The sequence below is a fragment of the Schistosoma haematobium genome, chromosome 3 (genome assembly GCF_000699445.3).
Source record: "Schistosoma haematobium chromosome 3, whole genome shotgun sequence".
In the NCBI taxonomy this organism is placed as follows: domain Eukaryota; kingdom Metazoa; phylum Platyhelminthes; class Trematoda; order Strigeidida; family Schistosomatidae; genus Schistosoma; species Schistosoma haematobium.
Genome location: NC_067198.1, coordinates 27,363,865 through 27,376,569, shown reverse-complemented (window position 1 = coordinate 27,376,569; position 12,705 = coordinate 27,363,865).

The following is a 12,705-nucleotide window of genomic DNA, read 5'->3' as shown; positions in this document are numbered from 1 at the left end:
ATTATATTTGACAAAGTAATACTTTCTTTTTACTAGTTTTTTATATTTTATTCAATTTTAACAAAATGACAACTTAAGTAGATAATAAACTGACAAGTGTTAAATGGTCTTTACGATGAATGAATATACCATTTTTCCTACATCTAAATAACTAATTACATAGATTAGTTAAGTAAAAAAAATAATACCAAGGTGACATTATAAAGAACTTTCAATTGATGTTATTCTCTCAATAAATCTGAAGTAATAATATCACTATAGAAATTTTTATTGATACACAATGGTTAGATTTTCAGGATATAAAGAAAATTTCAGTAGTTGAAATCATGAGTCAACTGAAGCTAGATCACTATGAAAAACCTGGAAGTACTGGATGGCCGTTTTGTCTTATTGTGATAGAAAATTTCAAAAGAAATATCGAAGTTATGCATCATTCAAGAAATGTACACAATCTTAAAGAGAATAGGTAGAATGGAATTTTTTACAGGTAGCTCTCAACACAAATCTATATCAATAGAATAAACATTATTTCATAATACAGAAATTATAATCAATGCCAAAAATGAAAACAAGAAATTAAATATTTTTTGTAAGCAATGATCAAGAGATATTTTTACTTTGATTTGTGTTTCACTTTGTCAAGTTGTTTGATATTCATATCAATTAATACATATAAAGATGGATAGTGGCTAACAGTGGAATCCAGGATGCGCGCTGATGAGTGCCAAATAGGACGAAACGCGCGTTCCGAATTCCACTGCTAGCCACTATCCATCATTGCTTACAAAAAGCTTGTGAATTAAGACAATATCGAGGCATACGCATAGTATGCACATATGCCAATAACAGACTGATCAGTTGCAATCTTAAACCTCAATGGGAAGATTCAAGCCAAACACTACCAAGTGAAGAAATTAAATATGTTTAATAAAAAAAGAACTCGTAGACTATAGCAATAAAAGTATTTTGAAAAAACAAAATACATAATTAAAATATTTTAATTGTTGAATAAGGTATTCATTAATAAATCACTGTTACAGATAGATGACTGATTTGTAAGATTTTTCAGAATGAAACATTTTTATTTCATTTTTGTATTGTTTATCTGAATCTGATCATTGATGTTTAGGACTGCGATTGATTAGTTTCTTATCGACATATATACATCATGTGTGGATTGCTTCAATGTGACCTGAAATCATAAGCGTTATAAGCAGTAATGAATGGTGGCTAGCAGTGAAATCCAGGACATGTGTTTCCTCCTATTCTTGACTCGTCAGCTGGATACGACTGTATCCCAGAGTTGATGTTCACTCCAGAACCCGAATCCAGTATCATTCACTTTAAACGTCATCGTATAATCCTCGAATAGACATCAACTCTGGGGTGCAGGCGTACTCAGCTGATGAGTCTCAAATATAATGAAACGCTCGGCTTGGATACCACTGCTGGCCACCATGTATCTCTGTATGTAAAGTATATTCATGTCCCTAGATTGAAGTCAAAAAACGTTTAATGAAAAATATCTTGTAATATAATTGATAAACTCTAATAACTAAAATACTTCTACATACTGTGAAATTATGAATATCATTTTCAGTAGAAAATATCAACAATAGTAGAAAGAGGGAAGTATACTAATTCAACAGCTAGAATATTGTAGTTGCGTAATATATAATCTTCTTCACTAAAGAAGTATTTTCATGATGATTCGATGAGATTAATGAAATAATAACTTGTTTTTTCAGTTAAGATAAAAATCAGCAATGAACGAACTATGAGGCAGTATTGAACTAGAGTAAATTATTAGGATAGAAACCAAAGGATCAGTTGAATCAATTCACATTGATAACATGTAATCATATATGAAATACTTTTTTTACGAAGTTTAGTGAAATGCAATCATGGCTTAGAAGTGAAAAAACGACAAACAAATGTAGTATGTGAAAAGTATTAGAAAAATTATTCATGAATTCATATTCGATGAAGGATAAGACAGGGTTATCAGGAAGGTTTTCTGAAGTACCCAAACCAAGGTTATAGACTCACAAAAGACAAGACCGAACACCAGTTACAGACGATGAAGCAATCCCATAGATAAGTACAGTGACGTCAATTTATCTACCATACGGTCACTGTCAACTATGTTTGCCGAAATGGAGCTAATTTAGTCCTCTTTTAGACCTATCTAAACAAGCTGAGAAATTTTCACTTATTTTTTGTTTCAGGGTACGCCTAATATAATCATCTAAGCAAGAGCAGCTGAATTCCTAGATGCACATCGAAGAGAAAAACTCAACAAACTTATCCTTTGTTTTAGTTAACATCACTGGTTGACAACTAGAACATCTGTCTTATTTACCATCAGTTTATGCTTTTTACCTAACATGTGCAGTTATGCAATTTATCGAATAATCATTAATTAATAAAATACTAATATTGATCATCTAACACTTGATTAAACTCTCTCTCTCTCTTTATATATATATATATAGTCAAGTAGATGTTAATTGATTTATTATAATACAATACAAAAATTCATTAAACAATTTCCAATAAACATTTCCTAACTGTCAAGAAATTAGGATGCATACAAACTATATATACTAAGAGTCATTCAGTATAAACATAAATGGAACATAATTCATAAATTTAGAGTTATGTATGATGTTAGTTACATAATAATAAAAAACGTTTTACCTCGTGATTCATTCATTCTAATAACAATAACTATATAGAAGTTTGTTACTTGATAAGAGTTTATGTTTTTGAAACATAGATTGTTACTTATTCAGCATAATAGTACTACAGAACAAATTAATACTCTAATAATTATACAAATTGTCACTGTAAATAATCCGTACTAAAAATCATTTTATTTTAATTTTATTTACAATTGATTGATCACTATGTGGTGATCAATGTCATGTATGTTAGGTCCTTCTTGGTACAGATCGAATCTTATCGACCAAGTGGCCCAGATAGCTCAGTGGTAACGTCTCTGATTGTAAAGCTGGGTGACATGGGATTAAATCCGTCAAGGAGAATCAGTTCCGTCAAGATTACAGGTACAACTTTCTGACGAGTGTCAAGTAGCATGAAACCTAGGTTCAGGGTTTCCTGTTGACTACCATATTAATGTAATTTCATTTCTCTTACATTTGATCTTATTTCTCTCGGATTTATTGATATACACTCATGATAATAACAATAATAATCTGACAACAGTTTCAAGCTTTGGATAAACTAATTAAAAACACAGAGGTACAATGTAAAAGAGTGAATCATAAAGAGCTGAACTATATAACTCATATAATGATGAAATATTAAAGTACTGAAGAGGGTTTGATTGTTATAACACACCTTCTTCGGCTGATAGGAAAACAAACTATAAGAATGGTAATTTTGAATAGCCAAAACACTGGTTTAATCATTCATTAAAGAGAGCAGAAAATTTATTCACTAATGGATATGATTCCTAAGATAATATAAAAACAATTCAAAGTATATCTAGTTATAATGCTCTTCTAATGGTTCCGAAACAAATCAAAAGTACTTTATACAGATATTTTTTTGACATCCATATTCAATCATGCATAATTTTTGTGTGTTTTGTTGCTACAAATGTATCCTTACCGATACCTACAGTATTTCTATTTGAGATTTCCTGTAATTTGTATTTTTCAATTGATAACCCTTTCATAATTGCACATAACAACATACAGTTAACATTTTATAATTATTCAGTTCAAATAAATTCAATACATGAAAGTTAAATGGGATATTTGCATATTTGAAAAAGAAAAGGATGGCGACAATATTGAAACCAACTCCCTTAAACATGAATTTATGTCCGAGATGCTTTTAAAACAATTTCAAATAAAAGACAATATCTAATGGTGGTATTGAAAATACCAGAAATTAATAATAAATGAATTCATCCACCTTTTCAGTATGTAGTATATATATATTTTAAAGCATATTACCTTGTCTTTTATAATACAATGTTAACTGAAGAATAGATGAAAAACTGATGCGGATTACCTATAACAACTCACAATTAGATTAACAAAAACGTCAATAAACTGTATAACTTAATATTTACTAATTAATTGAAAGAACATTACTGTCTTTTTGACATAAAACTTAAAGTGTCATGACGCAACATGCTTTCATACTAAAAATGTTTCATTGTGAGTAATTGAGGCCATGAATAAAGAAATATGTTAACCGAAAGTTGTGTTCAAGTAAATTATAACCTAAATAAGCATGTAGATCGCTCAGACTAAACCTTTCAGATACATTCTGAAAACATAACTAATCTGATTATCGGCATTCCATATATCAAGATTTGTTTGGACATTTTTCAAAAATTCATTTTACTTGAACTCATAATCAGTATAGTCTACTACTTTGAAAGTAAATGAAACAGATCCTGTACTATCGAGTACTAGATTTTGCCAAGTGAAAAAGGACAGTCTGTATTTCTTTGAAAATTTCTTCTTCTAATCTTGATAATACACATCTATTTAATTCAACTTGGAATATTATTCTCTGCATATTATTTAGCGAATATGTGTTCAATCATTAATCATTGAAAAAAAATGGAATTTAGATCTGCATCATCTTAATAAAAATCATTTATCCGTTTAGGGGTTGCGGAGATTGTCAGATTTTTGATTGAGATCATGAACCGATTGGTGCCAAACCACCATTGAAAACATGGAAGCACTGAACGGCCGTTTCGTCCTAGTATGGGACTCCTCAGCAATGCGCATCCACGACCCCGCTCCCCGCGAGATGCGAACTCAGGGCCTTCAGTCTTGCACGCGAACGCTTAACGTACTGGACCACTGAGCCGGCATACAGTGGTGTTAATGTAGGTTTAGGACGAAACGGCCTTCCAATGCTTCCAGGTTTTCAATGGTGGTCTAACATCAATCAGTTCATGATCTCAATCGAAAATCATTTACTCGGACTGTACAGTAATACGATTTTGTCTATATGAGAACATTTTTATAATCAGATGAAACTAGTCAATGTGGTTTTGTTACATGAACATGATTAGCGATAATTATATTCTTCTATGATTATTTATGGGTAACATGGTTTTACAGACGTCCATCAAGTTTTGCCTAATGATGTACTGTTCATTAATACATTTCTTAGTAAATTTGAATATTTTTCCCAATAACAGAATTTAAATCTGTAAAAAAATCGTACGTTTTATAAGTAAAAACAATTTTAACCTCAAAATGAATTATTCATTGATTAAGGGACAATAAATGTTTTCAACCTAATGAACTAAGTTTCATGTAATATTCGATAATGGTAACGTTTTTGTTTTAATCATTTCCAATCACATCAAAATCGTATGAAATAGTTTAGACACATAAGCGAATATTTAACATTAAATGTCCAGCTATCTATCTAAATGAATATGGTGGATATTACTCATCTATAGGCACTTAGAATTGTTAGGGAAGAATAATTTGTGAAGAGCTTTTCTTGACTGGTTAAAAATAATCCTATCAAAGATATTTCCACGTATCATGTGCTTGAACACTGAAAGTTTGATTAGTCACAACAATCAACTTTTTATATATTTCACCTAGGAAGTAATAACTTTCGATAAACATCCTGTACATCTTTCTATTGCCTATCGATTTATACATTTATTTGTTTTTATGATCGCTTTTGTCTATGAAAGTTTTTAGTACGAATTTTTCATGTTTGTTGCTAAACAATATCTTGTTGGATAACTGTCCTGTTTGTTTTCTTATGTACATATATAGTCTCCGCTGAGTTACATTTTGGTGTTTTTGATAATCCATTACTATTGTAGAAACCGTCTTTAAAATGACTCAGCAACTAATACAAAATAAAGATCTGCTAATAATATGCAATGACAAGGGTAAATATGAAGTATGTATTATAAATCCACCGTTTTTGTTTCCTAGTAAGGACATATTTATTAATCCTATCAATGAACAATATGAAATCGGCGTTGTCAAGAGTTAACTTACTAAATACCTAGGAAGAATCTTAAATAAACGGCTACTGCGAAATAAGCACATAAATTACTGTATATAACCCATAATTGAAGTTTTATTCAATTGTGGATATGTCTGTCGCTACAATTTATTCAATAACCAGTCATTAAACTCGAAAAATACGTCTAATAAATAGCTGACTATAAATAGAAATGCTCATATTGATAAATAAACGTTATTATTTGGAGTCAATTTACCTGCAAAGATATTCTCTTTTCTTTATAAATGTATCATTCAAATTTAACAAGTTATAAGATTGAGATATTTTCAATCAAAAGATGGAAAGTAGCCTATATCACTGAAATTAAGCCAATATAATATACAAAAATTGTTTATAAAACTGATACTTTGAACATGATTCTAATGTTTATTATTGAAAACTATTTATACTAACTAACTGTATTTACTATTCTATTTATGACTACGTTTCATCTTTTTTCTTTCCAAGAAATATTAAGGTAATATCGAGGAATACGCACAGTATGCACATATGCCAATAACAGACTGATCAATCGCAGTCTTAAACCTCAATGGGAAGATACAAGTCAAACAATACCAAGTGAATCCAAGATATTTTACTATATTTAAAAGCCTATTAACAAAATAAATCCTATCCATTTGCTACAACGTTTCTGATTAATGTGTAATTATACATTCTAATAGGAAAAAACAAACTTTATCTTTGACATTTCTGTTCTTTGGGTATCATGTAGGAAAAAATTATTGTACACACACACACACAGAGAGAGAGAGAGAAACACACCATAGATGATCATCAACAAACTGTTGAAAAAAAGTACAATAATACACCTTTAATGAAATCATTCATATGAAATCACTTCAATACATCACAATTCATAAGTTTTATATTTATTAGCTAATCAATTGTAAACCATATACATGATAATTAGTATCGTTTAATTCCCATCAGTTAAATTATTTATTGAATATACTTCACCCTTTTATCACCCTAAACAAATCGATTATATTCCATTAGAAAAAAAATATGACAGAAATGAATAACTCTCAATGGTTTTATGGCCGTTCTATGGTGGAGATTTGTAGCTCAGATGGATGATTTTGGTGGAGTTTCGTTCTCTGAGCTGGATGGTTTGGTCGTGGAGCTTTCATCGTTCTTCTGAACGACATCATCAGCACAAACTTCAGATAGAAGTGAAGTGTTTGAATTTCTCCATATGTGTCTCAAAGCTTGTTCTGTGCACCTCGACGTTGATTGGTTCTTATTGACCTTAAATTTGTCGTTGTTTACTTCTTTGTTTTGGTTGTGTTTCCCATTGTTTTGATTTTTGTTCTTATGTTTGTACATGATTTTTCTGATTGGTTGATAAATTGGATTGATTTCAATATGCTTGTTGATTGCTGATTGACCTGAGTGCCAGGCTTCTAAAAATTCTCTGGTGTTTTTGGAGTTTCCTCTGTCTAAGATTTCCACATTTTTCCAATCGAATGAGTGTCCGCAGTTGTCCACGTGTATTGATATAAGTGAAGAGATATCATGCCGTTTGATTGCTAGTTGATGTTCATGTAGACGAAGGTGAAGGGGGCGTCTACTTTGTCCGATGTAGTGTTTTTCGCAGTTGGCACAATTTATCTTGTAAATGATGTTTGATTTGTTTTCCTTTGTTATTTCATCTTTTGGTTTGCATAAGATTGATTGTAGTGATTTTGTCGGTTTGTGTGCCACACCTATTCCGAAGGTTTTCAGCAGTCTCGTCGCGGTTTCTGATATTCCTTGTATATATGGTAGAGTGATCCTTTTGTTGATTTTTGTGCTTGACTTGAGTTCTAATGCTGCGTGCGGTTGGTATTTTTTGATGAAGTTGATGGGGTAGCCGTTCTCCCGAAATACATCCTTTAGGTATTTCTCTTCATTTCTTCGTGCTGCCAGTGTGCTGCAGTGTGTCCTCGCCCTCTTGAACAAATTGTGTACGCAGTTGATTTTGTGAGCTCTGGGGTTGTTGCTATAGCAACAACCTGGCACTCAGGTCAATCAGCAATCAACAAGCATATTGAAATCAATCCAATTTATCAACCAATCAGAAAAATCATGTACAAACATAAGAACAAAAATCAAAACAATGGGAAACACAACCAAAACAAAGAAGTAAACAACGACAAATTTAAGGTCAATAAGAACCAATCAACGTCGAGGTGCACAGAACAAGCTTTGAGACACATATGGAGAAATTCAAACACTTCACTTCTATCTGAAGTTTGTGCTGATGATGTCGTTCAGAAGAACGATGAAAGCTCCACGACCAAACCATCCAGCTCAGAGAACGAAACTCCACCAAAATGGCCGTTCTATTTTCTCTCGATTATTCATTTGTTATTCGATTGTTAATTTATAATTATACTACTTTTAATATTTGAATTCATAAGTCGATTTAAGCTAAACTACTATTGAAAACCTGGAAGCACTACTTTTGTTAGATATAAATTGTGACTTTTATTTTTTTAATGTATACAAGTATATCAAGGCAAATTATTTATAATATCTAGTACTGCGTCTAGCCTACATAGGTTATTCTGGCTTCCGAATAGACTAAATTATTTATTCTTCTTGAGTCACATTTTGACCTTATCAATTATTCACGTATTAACCTTGACTGATTTTATTTGAGTGTGTGCATATATCACTAACCCTATTCATGAAGTCTTTAACTTATTTTTGTCTAGATATAAATAATGAGTCGCACCTGATCGAATCGAGTTGGAATGCTTGTCTTCTTCGGTCTGCTTCTCCGCTTCTTTTCTCTGATTGTCTATCTGGATCAATGAGTGTATGAAATATACGTATCCAAAATTTATTTTCGTGTTTGACTTGCTCCATTATTCCCTAATGAAAATGAAGTTGATAGTTTTATACGAGGGTTGACAGCATGTATGTTTGGTAAACACCATAAATTGGAATCATACTGTTGGGCCACAGAATGATCTGTTATAAGCCTTAGTCTAACAATAGAGTCTGAGGCGCTTTAGTTTGCTGACGTACCATGAGACTCCAAACATCATAAACAGACACGTAGCTAACACGTTCCCAACTAACTTTTACTGAATATAACCTTCAGTGGGACAGATAAGAAATCTATCTGCTTAATAAAATACTTAGGATGGTATCATCATAATATATAATGGTTGTTAAACATGCCCTCGGAAAGATGATAGACCTAGTGCCTTGTATTAATTCGTACATATGTTCATAGTAGTGTTAGAATATGACTGGATCAAAAAGTAACTAATAATGGGATATTCACAACGGGTAATGAAAACGTGAGGGTATATTTCTTACATACTGTCTTTTACCAAAATTTTATTTATTATGTTTACTTTTCCACTAGTTTTCGTGGTTCCGCCTCGAGGTGTTGGTATGAAATATGGTGATTTAACCGATATACATAAATGCCATGTACTCCATTATTTTGTCTGACTGACGATACACATTTGTAGATTGTTTACGTCTAATCGCCATTCGGTTTAGTCTACGTACACCTTAAAATATTGACTAAAATCATTATTAAACTAAAAAGGAACATTATGCTTCCTAAAGCAAAAACACCAACTTACTAATAGTGCTTTGTACGATTATATATGACGCAATTCATGTGAATAAATGTAATTTAATTACAGAAAAATGAAGATGACTCGAATACATAACAAGCTTAAGAAAATGGAAGGAAATCAATAACAATAATAAAATTCGTGGTTTTTCTCCTCTCGACTTTGATGTTAAAAATGAAGCGAATATCTCCCTGAAGCAAATACATCTGTAATTTATTGTTTTACACTTAGATTTTCCGAAAATAAATCCATTTACCTGTTAATTCTATTTTTCTACTCGCTGTGTGTGGCAAAAACAACATACGTTAAACATGAAGTATAAATTTACACTACACTAACATGTTTTCATCCATATTTAATTTTAATAATTTAAAAATTAGTATATACATGTTAAAGACAAATTACAGCTATTCTTCAATCTAACATGGAACTACAGATCCGACCTTGTGATGATTTTGAACTGAGTGATGGATGAGTTTTTTTTAAAAAAAGTAGTTTAAACAACATCAATTATTTGCTTAGTAATCATTTGGTGCAAACTTTTTTCCGTACTGTACCGACTAAAACTATTAGAAATATCATACACTGAAGTACATGCAGTGCTTAAATCGAAATTCGCCAAACAATTTAAAGATACCAAAAGAAGAATTAGTACTTGGAAACAATTAGAAGGGAGAGCCTAGGGTAGAGTAAGATGGAGACTCCAAATCTATTGCAAGTGGTATTATGTATAAGAAAGTGAGTAAACGATTTACAGAATACTTTGTTAATTTAAATTATCTCAGCTAGTTTACAAATAATTCAGATTCAATAGATAATTTTCACTATAGATAGATATCAGCGGAAACGTCATTAAAAATCATAATTCAGTTGGAAGATATTTCCCCTCTGTCTGGCTACACCTCGATAGTATTTTTCAACCACTGTTCATTGGACTAAAATGAAGATACCTAGGCCTTTGAAAATTATCAATATTTGATATAAATTTTATAACAATATGAATAATATTTAACTAAACTTATTTTGACAAAAATCAAACATTAACAGTTCATTGATGAAATTCATCTGATATGAATCCCGATAGTAGAAGGTAAAAATAAAAATTTCATTTGGTTATGTTTGCTTTTATCTTCTGATTAATGATTAGGACTGCAATTAAATAATCTCTTGTTGGCTTATGTACATCCTATGCCAACTGCTTCAACATTGCCTTCAGTTATAAACATTATGAGTAAAGATGGATGGTGGTTAGCAATGGAATCCAGGACGCGCATTTTGCCCTATTTAAGACCCGTCAGCCGTATGTACCTGCATCCTAGAGTTGATGATCAATCCGGGTACAGCAATGCAGGTACATTCAACTGACGAGTCTCAAATAGAACGAAACACTCGTTTTGGATTCGATTGCTAGCCAACATCCATCTTTGCTTATGAAAATACATATGTTTTAACGCTAAGATAAAACGGACTACTAAATGATGGCTAATCATACTTAGTTTCAAAATTAAACAATATAAATTTTAAAAATGTTTGTGATATTAGCAGTTATAACTAATGACAGTCGTTAAAAGTAATTAGGCTTTTTGTATACTATAATTTAATAACAGAATAGATTGTAATATGTCATTAGAATAATCATTTAAATAGGAGACTATCAACAATTATTTTTTGATTGAAATCATGAGTCAATTGAAGCTAGACCACCATGGGAAACAAGGAAGCACTGGACGGCCGTTTCGTCTTAGTATGGGACTCCTCAGCAGTGCGCATCCACGATTCCGCACCCCGCTAGATTCGAACCCAGGACCTATCAGTCTCGCGCCAGGTGCTTAACCAACTAGACCACTGAGTCGGTATTCAATGGTGTTAATGTCTAACCTCGAATTTCGCGACCATCTTCCATTGTACTGAGGTAGACACCTGTTTCTACCCGACACGGATTAGCTCACATCAAATCATACTATAAACTACCCTGGTAGATAACGTTTTCATAAGAAATGACTAATATAAAAGTTCCTATTCAAATGAATGTAAAATTTCATTGAATAAGAATAAAACAACCCATCTATTACATTTGAATTCATTGATAGTTATATTGAATAGATAAATAATTCATTTAAACTATACATATATAATTATAATTGTAGAAATGGCAATCATATTTAATGATTGAATCAACTAGACAAAGTTAGAAATCTTATGAAAAGGTCATAAATTAAATTTTAATACTATTTTATCTTTTATAAATGTAATAGATGTAATTAAGAAATCATTTGTTGAAAACTTACTAAATTCACACAAACACATTCATTTTCTTGTAAACAAATGGTTGAAATGGTCAAAGTAATCTATGAATTCACATATGTCAATATATTTGAAATAAGAAATGTACTATCGAATGGATATTTTTCAGCATACTGAAATGTATGAAATTGAAATGATGTCTTTTAGATAAGTTTTGGTCAAATGTTTCCTACTTACATGATTAGTCTGATTTTAATAAACAATTTAATTTGTTTTATTTTGTTTTGTCTTTGTTTTGTTTTTTCAATGACGATTACGATAATTACACTTTTTTGGAAGAAAAAAAAGTGTGTTTAAAAGTTAAACTGAAGTATTAGAATAATCTGGCATTCAACGTGTAACGTATATCTACACTGATTTTTTAGGTTACCATTAATTGAACAGATAGTCAATATCATACAGAATTAGATGGTGGTTGGAGGTAGTCAACAGGAAACCCGGGTCCAGGGTTTCCTGTTGACTACCTCCAACCACCATCTAAATCTCAATACATAGTGCCCGCAGTGTCGAGTCACCTAGACTGGTGGCCACATTGCAACATGATCGATAGCATTCGATCTGCACTAATAGGGACTAGACAAGCATGAGATTGATCACCACCCAGTGATCAATCAATTGTGATCATACAGAATTCCTATGATGGATTAAAATGCAAAATTGTGCATGGAGGACAGTTGACAAACTCGTTCGAAGTAAAGACCGGTGTCAGGCAAGGTTGCTTACTCTCACTCTTTCTCTCTCTCTCCTGATCGTGATCGAATGGATT